Raw genomic sequence first — 11,367 nt, forward strand, 5'->3', positions numbered from 1 at the left:
TCTTTTATCTTCAGTTGATTTAATCTTAGGCTGTAGCTGGAAGTAATTTGTAGTTCTTGTGTTTCTCTTCAGTGATTCTACTTGTTAACAGCAGGTGTTCATCACTAATGCTCAATCATCACTTAATTAACCACTTAATTATCTCATTAACTCTAACTCTGCTTCAGTGTTACTTCAACACTATTTAGAGAGGGACCATATGTACTCTGAGCAGAGTTGATTTAACTCTGGGGGTTTTGCTGTGTAATCTATAGTTATTACAACTGTAACTACATGTAACATGTAAAAAAAAATAAAGTGTTACCGTATATTGTATTATCAAAAAATATTATACACATGAATGATTTATCAGACTTTTAAATTTAGGACATAATATATGGGTTCATTGTCATCATGTTGTATAAAGTTTCAAGGACACTGGTTGTTCAATGTAAGTTGAATTCATAAGTTCCTCTTTCAGAAATTGTTTATTCCACCCCGGCATTGAGAACAAAATATATGATCTAGTTTTCAATAGGTTTAACCATTATTTCACAAGCATTTTAGCATGAAATTGGATCTCTCTGAAGCAGAAGGCAAATAATTTTTATTGAATTTCACTTGATCTCCTCAAGGCCTTGTAGCTAACAATCTCAAATATAATGTGAATTTAATTGATATCACAGGGCACAGTGTACTAGTAATTCCTGGCATTAATAATGGAATTGACAGCAGGCTTCTAAATAAAGCCTCTAATACTTTTTCTTCCTATGTAGAAATGTGACTGTATATATGAGTCATGGGTGTATATTTTGGCAGATGGCAAGCACATTTCCATACTGAAGTTTGGAGACTACTGACTAATCTCTACCAATACTTTCTATCCCAGCTGATCATATTCAGTAATATTAAATAAACAATACACTATATATTGACTTGATATGACATTTTACTCTACACACTGCATTATTCTCTGAAACATTCGGGAGTAGTGAGGAGAACATATCAGCTGGACCAGCACGTAACAACAGTTCTGTACTTCTAGTTTGCAAAACTTCACATTAACAACCCAGATAAACTGTTGTTCACTTGTAGTTTGTATTATGCTAGATGCCCTCTGGCAATCTAACTGTGTCTCTCTGACTTTAAAATGTGCTCAGAGACGGAAGCCTTTTACTGTTTATAATTTAGAGCTGCCACATTTAACGCTTTTTCAACTTTGGTTGTTGCTGTTTGAGCATGAAAAAGGTCTGCAAAGCTGATGGATGAAAGCTGATAGATGAATAGTCTTGAGCTCAATGCAAGTAAAACAAAAGAGATTGAAATAGATTTCTGAAAGAAAACACAGTCTATACTTCATGTAAATATTGAATGAGTGGATATTGAAATTGTGAAATCTTACAGATATCTGTGAGCCTACTTAAATAACAAGTTGGATTGGTGTGATCACATTAATTACTTATATAAAAAGGGCCAGAGTTGTATTCACTTGTTGAGGCGTTGAAGATCTTTTGGGGGGTGTTGAATATTGTTGAGGACTTTTTTATGATACTGTAGTGGGATCTGTAATCTTTTATGTTGTGGTTTGCTGGGGTAGAGGCATTTCTGTGAGGGACAAAAACAGACTTGACAGAAGGTCTTTTCTTCCAACTGCTGTGAGACTTGTGTTTGATATGTTGTGTTTGGTGGGTTTTTTGGGTAGTTTTTATTTTATTTAATGCATTTATTTATAGTATGTTGCTGCTGCTGTGACAAGTGAATTTCCCCATTTCAGTTTTACTGACATAACAAGCTTGCTCGTAGGGCTGGGCGATGTATAGAATGCTTTTGTCACGCGCATATGTATCGCCGTCGATATTGAACGCGATATTGCGTGTCTTATCAGTGAACTACGGCTCTGTCTATTAAATGCCGCTTCATTTGAAAGCAGGTGATGGCGATTTAGCGGCAATCAGGGAACCGGCTTTACTGAAGAAATGCGCGTGACAAAAGCATTCGATACATCGCCCAGCCCTACTTGCTCGCTAGCTCAGCTGGTACAGAATTGCACTTGCGATGCGAAAAGCTCGGGTATGAATCCCGTGAAAGAGGAGTCACGATACAAGAGCTCAAAGAGTTAAAAATCAAGCTAAAATGCTGTGGTTACAATTGTGTTTTTATGTCACATTTGCTTTTGTTAACAATATCTGGTAGGTTTAGTGTAGGTGTAGCCTACGTAATTAAACGTGATGGAGCATTAAGCTATTAGCGTCACTCACCAGACATTTCAATTCAGATTTGCTGTAATACAGCTCCAGCGTAATAAAACATTGGCATTTTCTTGTTCATCTGTTCCAGAAAAAAAAAACGAAAACATGCTTTTAGCACCACTCACTGGACATTTCACTTTGTAACTGTCACAGAACGTGCACAACGGTATGTTTTTCTAATGAGCCTCGGCTAAATAATTCCCGCCCAATGCATACACAAAAAAAAGGGACGAGGCCTGATTGAGTTTCAATAGTAGTGTGTTGAACTCTGAAAGCAGTTGACCAATCACATCACACTGGTCCAGCTGACCAATCAGAGCACATTGTGCTTTTAAAGGTGCCCTAGAATTAAAAATGTAATTTGTATTGGCATAGTTAAATAACAAGAGTTCAGTACATGGAAATGACATACAGTGAGTCTCAAACTCCATTGTTTCCTCCTTCTTATATAAATCTCATTTGTTTAAAAGACCTCCGAAGAACAGGCGAAACAGTTACGAAACAGTCAGGGTGTACGCCCCCACTATTTGCATATGCCAGCCCAATGAGCCCATGATCGAGGCATTACACAAGGGCAGCCAGTATTAACGTCTGGATTTACACAGCTGAATCATCAGACTAGGTAAGCAAGCAAGAACAACAGAGATAAAATGGCAGATGGAGCAATAATAACTGACATGATCCATGATAACAGGATATTTTTAGTGATATTTGTGAATTGTCTTTCTAAATGTTTCGTTAGCATGTTGCTAATGTACTGTTAAATGTGGTTAAAGTTACCATTGTTTCTTACTGTATTCACGGAGACAAGAGCCGTCGCTTTTTTCATTTTTAAACACTTGCAGTCTGTATAATTCATAAACACAACTTCATTCTTTATAAATCTCTCCAACAGTGTGTAATGTTAGCTTTAGCCACGGAGCATAGCCTCAAACACATTCAGAATCAAATGTAAACATCCAAATAAATAGAATACTCACATAATCCGACGCATACATGCAGTATGCATGACTAACATCTTGTAAAGATCCATTTTGAGGGTTATATTAGCTGTGTAAACTGTGTTTATGCTGGTTAAAGCAAGTATGAGCTCTGTGGGCGGGGAGCACGAGAATTAAACGGGCCGCAACCTATATATCGGTGCATAGTTAATGATGCCCCAAAATAGGCAGTTAAAAAAATGAATAAAAAAAAAATATATATATGTTGAGCTGAAACTTCACAGACACATTCAGGGGACACCTTAGACTTATATTACATCTTGTAAAAAAATGTCCGATGGCACCTTTAAGAAGGAGGGGCTTCAGGAACTAAACAGCGCTGTGTTTCCCTTACAACTGCATAACTCGATGCTTAACTACCATAGTACAATACTTTGTTGAAGAAATCAACTAGCCAGTCACAACTGTTTTCCGAAACCGTATTCTCGCAAATTTGTAGTTCAACCATGTTGGTTAATGATGTCACAGAGGTGTTGGATAATAACTTATTTTAACTGATTAGTTTTAGATTGAATTAATACCAGATTTTTTTGTTATAAATTACAGACATGGCATCTGAGCACTAATTCTCATTTTGCTTTATTTCCAGATTCAATCAGGCTCGTTCTAATGCACATGCAAACTATTCAAAAATGGCTCTTTAAGTCTCTTGACAAACTAAAAGATGTCATTTAAATTTGTATTCAAAATGAAATTCAGCTTGCTTATTTTGCTGCAGATGAGGATTTATTAAGTCAACGTCATAAAAACAAGAAAGTGTGTTTCTAAGCACAGCTCGAGAGCTGTCGTTCCAACCATACAACTTTGTGATGCTGTTTGCGAATGTTTGTTGGAAACACAGACTTGTTGAACTATGCTGATAATGACGAAACTAGCGACCGTAGTTGGCTAATGAATTGTTTTTGGAAATGCACGCCTGAGCATTAGTGACGGACTGGGAAGAGAGGTGTTGCAACAATCTAAAATATGTTATAATAATAATAATAATAATGTTTTTCTTTTTCGAACATTCAAGCATGAAAACCTATTCTAGAAAACTCCAAAAACAAAATCAAGACATTGTAAAAGAGCATAGTATGGCCTCTTTAAAGAAATAATTGTTCTACAAGACAACAGCAACTGACAAGTGGGCACATTGTTTGACATGTAATAATTTAATTTATCCTGATACCTTTGCATTCTGCTGTGATGTTGTTTTTTGTTCTGAGATGAAGGCAAAGGCACATTTGTCCTGCGGTGAGACCTGAAGCCCACATGTACATTTGAGGTTATTAATGTGACTTATATATAATGACAATCAAGGACCATGTTATGTAATTGCTTTTCCAAGAACTCTGTTTAAAGCTAAACACAAAGGTTTTTTTGCATGTAGTAGCAGCGATGACACTGGTTTGTACCTTTTAAATACCAAGGTAACTTATAGTGATCTGTCAGTGTCTGTTAGAGTCCCTAGTACTGATTTCAGTCAAATATAATCACTCTCTTGAGTTTTGTTTACTTCTGAGGTACTTGTGTTGCATAAGAGGCAGCTCTTGAAGGTATGAAGTATCTTACTATTAATATAGCAGTCAGAGCTGTGTGATGAATTTTTAAGTGAACAGAAATAGCCTATATATTTAAACATTAAAAGTATCAATTCATACTGCACTTTTAAGGTTCATTACAGTATGTATGCAAAAAGTAATATTAAGTTTGATGTTGCAGCATTTATTTTGATGGTTACTTTCAAGCAAAGTTTTGTAAAACCTGCACTAATTTACTGTAGGCTTCGAATGATATCCTTCCAATGGTTGGGTACTGCTGAACAGCCATATATGAAATCAGTGTGGGAAAAATGGCTTTGATGCTGATGCTTACTGGACATATGTTGCAGACAGCCATTTTATCTCTGACAAAGTTTAATTACTTTTGGCACTAGTCTCGTTAAATCAGACCAAGCCAGCTGCTCCCAACTGCCGATATAAACCATGCACGTCCCTACCAACTGCTGTCTTTACTCTCTGGAGATTGTCTAGCTCTGGATTTCAAGATATTTTACTTGCTGGACATTTTTAGATATTTTCCTTGACATGTTTTTGGTTGATGCGTCTCACTGTGAGCATAGACCATCTGATGAACATAAGTTGCAGTTTGAAATTGAGATAGATATTATATTGGGGTTGATAGCGCTCATTTAGATGTGAACAGTAAACAAATATTGACTGGAATGGAATACGAGCTTGCTATTTACTATATACTGCACAGCATTCTTTTTAAATGGTTAGTGCAATAGTGTGCATTCTGCAATAATGAACATTTTAAACAGTAGTGTGCTATATTATAACTATCGTATTGCATGTAAGTGGTATTGAGATATCATCTTGGTAAGAAATGTGGTTATTTTGCCGTTTTTATTTAATTGTGTGCCAAATATGCTAAATAATAACACAGCTCCCACCAGTATAGACCTCACAATAGAAGGAAAACATCAGAAAATGTCAAAAATATTTCACAACAGGCACTGCACTACATACTGGGAAGGTTTTTTTTTTTTTTTTTTTTTTTTGACTTGTGACATTGACATTGACAGCTGTTATTACTGACTGTTGTGCTTGTTGGCAACTTTGACACAACTCAGAAATCCTGAAGCCATGGCTTTCAAACCTGAGGTGCAGCTGGCAGTAAATCATTAAGAATATCTACTTTTATTAACACAAGGTAGATTTTTTTTTGTCCATTCCATCAATTCCACAATATTTTTATATTTATGACTCTCAAATAAAATTAAAAATTAGGACATACAAATTGCCATGAGGTTTTATTAGATTTATTAGGGTTCTCTATGATATACATTGCACTGTTGTTTCATATAATATGCAATTGCAAATGAAATGTCCATTTAACCATTTTTTGGAGCCTCACACTTCATTTATTGTCTGTTGTCACATGCATTTTGAGGGTGTGAAACACTGCCAACAAATTAATTAATTATTGAATTGAATATTTATTCTCAGTATTTTTCTTTCTTAGCTCTATCAGAGCTGGCTTGGGTAAATTAATTCTCAATGTCGCCAAATAAACTTCCTTACTTTCTGTGCACTCCTCCATTGGGGAGAAAATTAATTCTAAATGTCCATCATAGAACATAAAAGTCTAACGCCTCAGAGTCAATCAGGTGTCAGACAACAGATAAGACGTTGCGTCAAACTCTCAATGGTGTGTCATTCATCGCAATACTGTCCTCCTCCTCTTGCATCTATGAAAAAAACACCTTTCAGAACCAAGGGAGTGTGAGGAAATGAACATAATCAAAGGTTTTGTTGTCGTCGCAGCAAACACAAGGCAGAGAATAATGGAAATCACTTACAGCTTGAAGGGAAGACAGCTGTGTTTTAAAGTGTGTGTTTCCCTTCCATTATGTTCTTTACTGAATATGTTTTGAGCTTTTTATGTGAAACTGTAAACATTAAACACTTTTTATTTAAAATCAATCAAAATAAAGATGATATGTGCAGTTTTTTGATCTTAGAATACTTTTTTTGATCTTATAAATTGTTTAAAAAAGTTTTTTTTTGGATGGATGGATGGATGGATGGATGGATGGATGGATGGATGGATGGATGGATGGATGGATGGATGGATGGATGGATGGATGGATGGATGGATGGATGGATGGATGGATGGATGGATTTGCATACTTATTATTCATAAGTATGCACTGATAAAGGTGAAGCCTAAACCCTGATTAAAAGATCAACCTGCCAAATGAAAGTGCCAGAAATTAATTCACAGATCATTTTCAAGACTTTGAACTACTAAAAATATGACAATTTTCATCATGCCATTTCATTTGCTAAAGGGTATATCTTAAATTTGAATAAATCAAATTAAAATCATTTCAGTGCATGTAGACTATAATATTATAATGTGTGTTTCTATTTCTTTACGTGTGATATCTCAGAATAGCATGTTATCAAGCTAGTAGAAGCTTGAGGTGACTAACGTATCACCCCACATCTTCCATATATCTAGTGTGCTGAAATGTCAGGTTTTTTTTTTTTTTTTTTTTTTTATTCCCAGAGATGGTGTTGCTTGCCCCAGAAATAAGTGCAGGCACTATTCATCTGTGACCTACCTTTCCATTTCAGAACATCAAGACAAACCTGTGCTTACTGCTGCCGGAGAGTAGCTCGATTGCTCTACACAAAACTGCAGGTTGGGGGATGGGAAGAGATGAGGGTAGATGGGATGAGAAAGTTTTCTGGATCCAGGGGCAGTGAAATATACCAAGAAACTCAAAGACGAACATCAAATGAGGTACTTGAGGTGGATGAAGGAGAGGGTTATGACAAGAAACTTCAGACAATGCTTAAATTCTCCATGAGAGCCGGTAAAGGAGATTTTAGAGGTGAGCTGTGTTTGATATCCTGTGATGAATGTGATAGCTGTCTATCTAAAATACGCCTGTCCCTGATATGAACTTTAGGATCAGATGACTATCTCAAGAAGAGGAAACTTCTTTCTCGTTGATTTGCTATTGTAAATGGTAACAAACAAAACCTTTTTATCTCTTTTCTTCTTCTTTTTGAGTTCATGGAGAATTGCATATGCATTTAAAAAAAATAAAACAGCCAGTGCAAAGGTTTTAAAACTGATGTTAGGTTGTAATAAAAAAGTTTTGAACATTATTGTAACTTTAAATATGCTTTTGTAGTATAAAAGTAGACATTCAGCAGACGGCTAGCCTCAGCACAATGCACGTATCAAAGGGGACCTATAATGCCCCTTTTCACAAGATGTGATGTAATGTAAGTCTCTGGTGTCCCCAGCATGTGTCTGTGAAGTTTCAGTTAAAATACCCCACAGATCATTTATTATAGCTTGTCAAATTTGCCCCTGTTTGATTGTGAGCAAAAACGCCCGCTTTTGTGTGTGTCCCTTTAAATGCAAATGAGCTGCTGCTCCCAGAAGAAGGCGGAGCTTTAATAGCTTGTGTTTCACTTACTCAACAACAACAAAGCTGGAGAATCTCACGTAGCCAAAATGACATTTGTCAGTAACTGTGTTCAGCCTTACATTGTTTAAACCGGAGTCTAATGGAGAGACTCAGGAAAAAGTTACAAGTTTTAGGCATTGGGCATTTCTGAATAGTGGATAAATTTATGTAATTGCCGTGGAGTTGATTCAACTTTTTGACTAGCATGTGCCGTCATGTTAATCTTTTGTGCAAATCCAGCATTGAATTGACCCTCATTTGTGAAGCAGTCCGGCATAAAATGACAGCATTGCAACAACACTCTACTACAACAACTCTTCCTCTTCTCTAAAGCAGCCCAACATGGCCTCACCCCCTTTATTGCATGTTTTTGGGGGCAGGGTTTATGTTTGTTGTATGTATTTTAGGATTAGTGATGTCACTAACCCGGGAAGAAGCTCCTTGTAGTCCCTACCAGCCATTTGCTGTAGTCCTTAAAAAGTGATTTCTGTAAAAGAAAATATCTCCCTTTGCATTGAACTTTGAGCGTTGTAATTTTGCAGATGTTGTTTATGCTCAAACAGAAACATTACACACTAACTAAAGTTAAAAAAAGTGAAATCATAATCAAGGACCCTTTAACATATTGTTCAGTCATTCCATCCATCCATCCATCCATCAATGCTGATGCACTATGATAGCATGCACAATCCCAATTTATTATCAAAGGCAACAGACAGGGAAAAGTCAATTGACACATGTCCTTTTCACTCTGTTAATGGACTGTTTTCAGGTTCAGTGCCAGTTTAGCTCTATTGACAGCAGTCATAATTCATTTTTTTCAAAAGTCAAGTTTACACTAATGCACTTACAATGAAGGTAAATTGGCCTAACGTTCCACAAGTTTTAAAAGCATAATGTGAAGCATACTTGAATTGAAAGTACTTGAATTATTGAAGTGCAAAAAGTTTTCTAGGTTGATGAACTCGATGTAATGAGCTGTTGTAAGCTGTTGTTTTACAGTTCCTTTTGAATGATTGGATATTTTACACATAGTATATTTCATGCACACTTCACACTTTAGCGTTCAGGCATGTATACACATAATTAGACTTCATTTAGCCTTGATGTTGTGCATACGCTCTGATAGGCTCTGAAAAGCTCCTTATAGACAGAGGTGACTTGTGTTTATTTAATCCTTCAGATGTTGTTCGATTATGCATTTTGTCATGTATACTCGGGCAGACCGAGATCATTTTTCTGCTCTACTTTTCTTTAATCTACTGCATCAACTATCATTTTCCACCTATCTAATCAATATTAAACCATCTGCATGTCTAATGTCACATCGTGAGAAGGGTACATGTGATTAATAAATCACCACTACCCCCCAAAGGACGGGTCTGCATAAGCAAGTGTGGAGTTTTGGCATATGCATGTCAGTTCATATTTATCACACCTATAAGTTACAGTGTCTTTGCATCATTCTCCCCCATTGTGTTCATGTTGAGTACCATGTTGCCATTCATCATATGGCCATTTATTGATGCGCATGCGATCTCCATCAGTGTCTGGCGCTATTTGTCACTGTCTGTGCTGTCGGCCGAGCAGGAGAGAAATGTTAGATGCGCTACTTGTTAAAATATGAAATATGTATTGGCCTCCATCTTACCGTGGATTCATTGTTATGAGTCTGTGACTTCTTTTAGTTGTTGATGATGCTCTTATGTTTGTGTGCTATTCAATTCATAATGAGCTTTCAATCATAAACAATGGTTTCGTGTCAAGACTTCCAAAGGTTGTTCTCTCTCTAAAAAACTGACATTGCAAAAAAAAAAAAAAAAATGATGTTTGGACTTGTTTTCATAGATTGTCCTGAATTTAGGTATTTTGTCTTACTTCACAGGCATATTTTTTTATGAACGAGGAAGAAACAAGTGAAAAGACCAAATATATTTAATATCGTATGCAGTGTTGCTTTTCAAGTCAATGTTTCTTGTTGAAGCACATATTTCATCTAGAAAAAATCTAACTTTTATTTTTTTTTAGTTTAATGCTGATTAAATCCATGAACATTATGAAATGTATAACCTAAATATGTTCTGTTTACCCACTTCGCTTTGCCATCTCTTGGACATTGACATTCAGATCCACAATGATCCATAACTCCAACTCCTGAATGTTAAACAGACGTTGATTGTAAATCATTTGGCAGCAGTTTCCTGGGTCAGTCGTGTGAAGTAAAACTGCTCCCTCTTCATATCGAGTCCTTCTGTTCTTCCAGATGCCAGGGCAGAGAAAAAAAGTGCTATATGGACAGAGAAGGAGAGAGAAAAAACATTGAAAACAGGTGTCACAATGCATCTCAAATACCTTCACCACATCTTGCTGCATACAATATGACTACTCTAAAGTAAGGTACAAGGTTTTCTTTTTTGGCCTTGGAACAAAACAGTTTGTGCAAAAAAGTTTAGTAAAAAAGTGGATAGATGGATAGATGGTAGATAAGTGTTTTTATTGTTATTTAGTGTTTTGTGAGAAAAAGGACTTTTCTTCTAGTGGCCTTCATTTTCCCCTGTCACCTAACTTGCTCTGTCTGTCTCCCAGAGTTTCCAGGAATACGCAACTTGGGACCGGAATAGAGCAAACTTGAGTGATAATGCAGACATGAAGAATTGACCTTGAGAGATAGATCGGCCTCTGAAAAGCGAGCCTGTAGCGAGAGCGTAATAGCCACAAATCAATATGTTTAAAAGGCAGCACATTCCTCTATGGTGAGATGGATCAGCTGGATAAATTCAAGAGATGGTTATTCAAATATGGAGATCAGTGTTAGGGCTCATTGGTGACGGATGTTCTCGTCTACCTCCTCGCGGACTTGAAATGGTATTCTGGACAATTAAAGTCCTTTAGTCTCTTCTGTCAACGCTGATTGGAATATAATTAGATGAAGGACATATAATAGCCCACTGTGTGCAGTCCAGGTCCATTTAGACAATGGAACATTCACATTAAACTTTACAGTAATACAATGTGCTCTGTGAGTACAAACGTCTTTGCAGAAATGCTTTAAAGCTTTATTGTGATTAAGGAGGAGAGACGATATGAGGATAAATGAGATCATATGTGCTTTTTGGCTGTGGTATCCTGCTGTAGCATTTTCTTAAAAAAGAAATGGTTTCTC

Source organism: Chanodichthys erythropterus, chromosome 19, assembly GCF_024489055.1.
Source record: "Chanodichthys erythropterus isolate Z2021 chromosome 19, ASM2448905v1, whole genome shotgun sequence".
Taxonomy (NCBI): Eukaryota; Metazoa; Chordata; class Actinopteri; order Cypriniformes; family Xenocyprididae; genus Chanodichthys; species Chanodichthys erythropterus.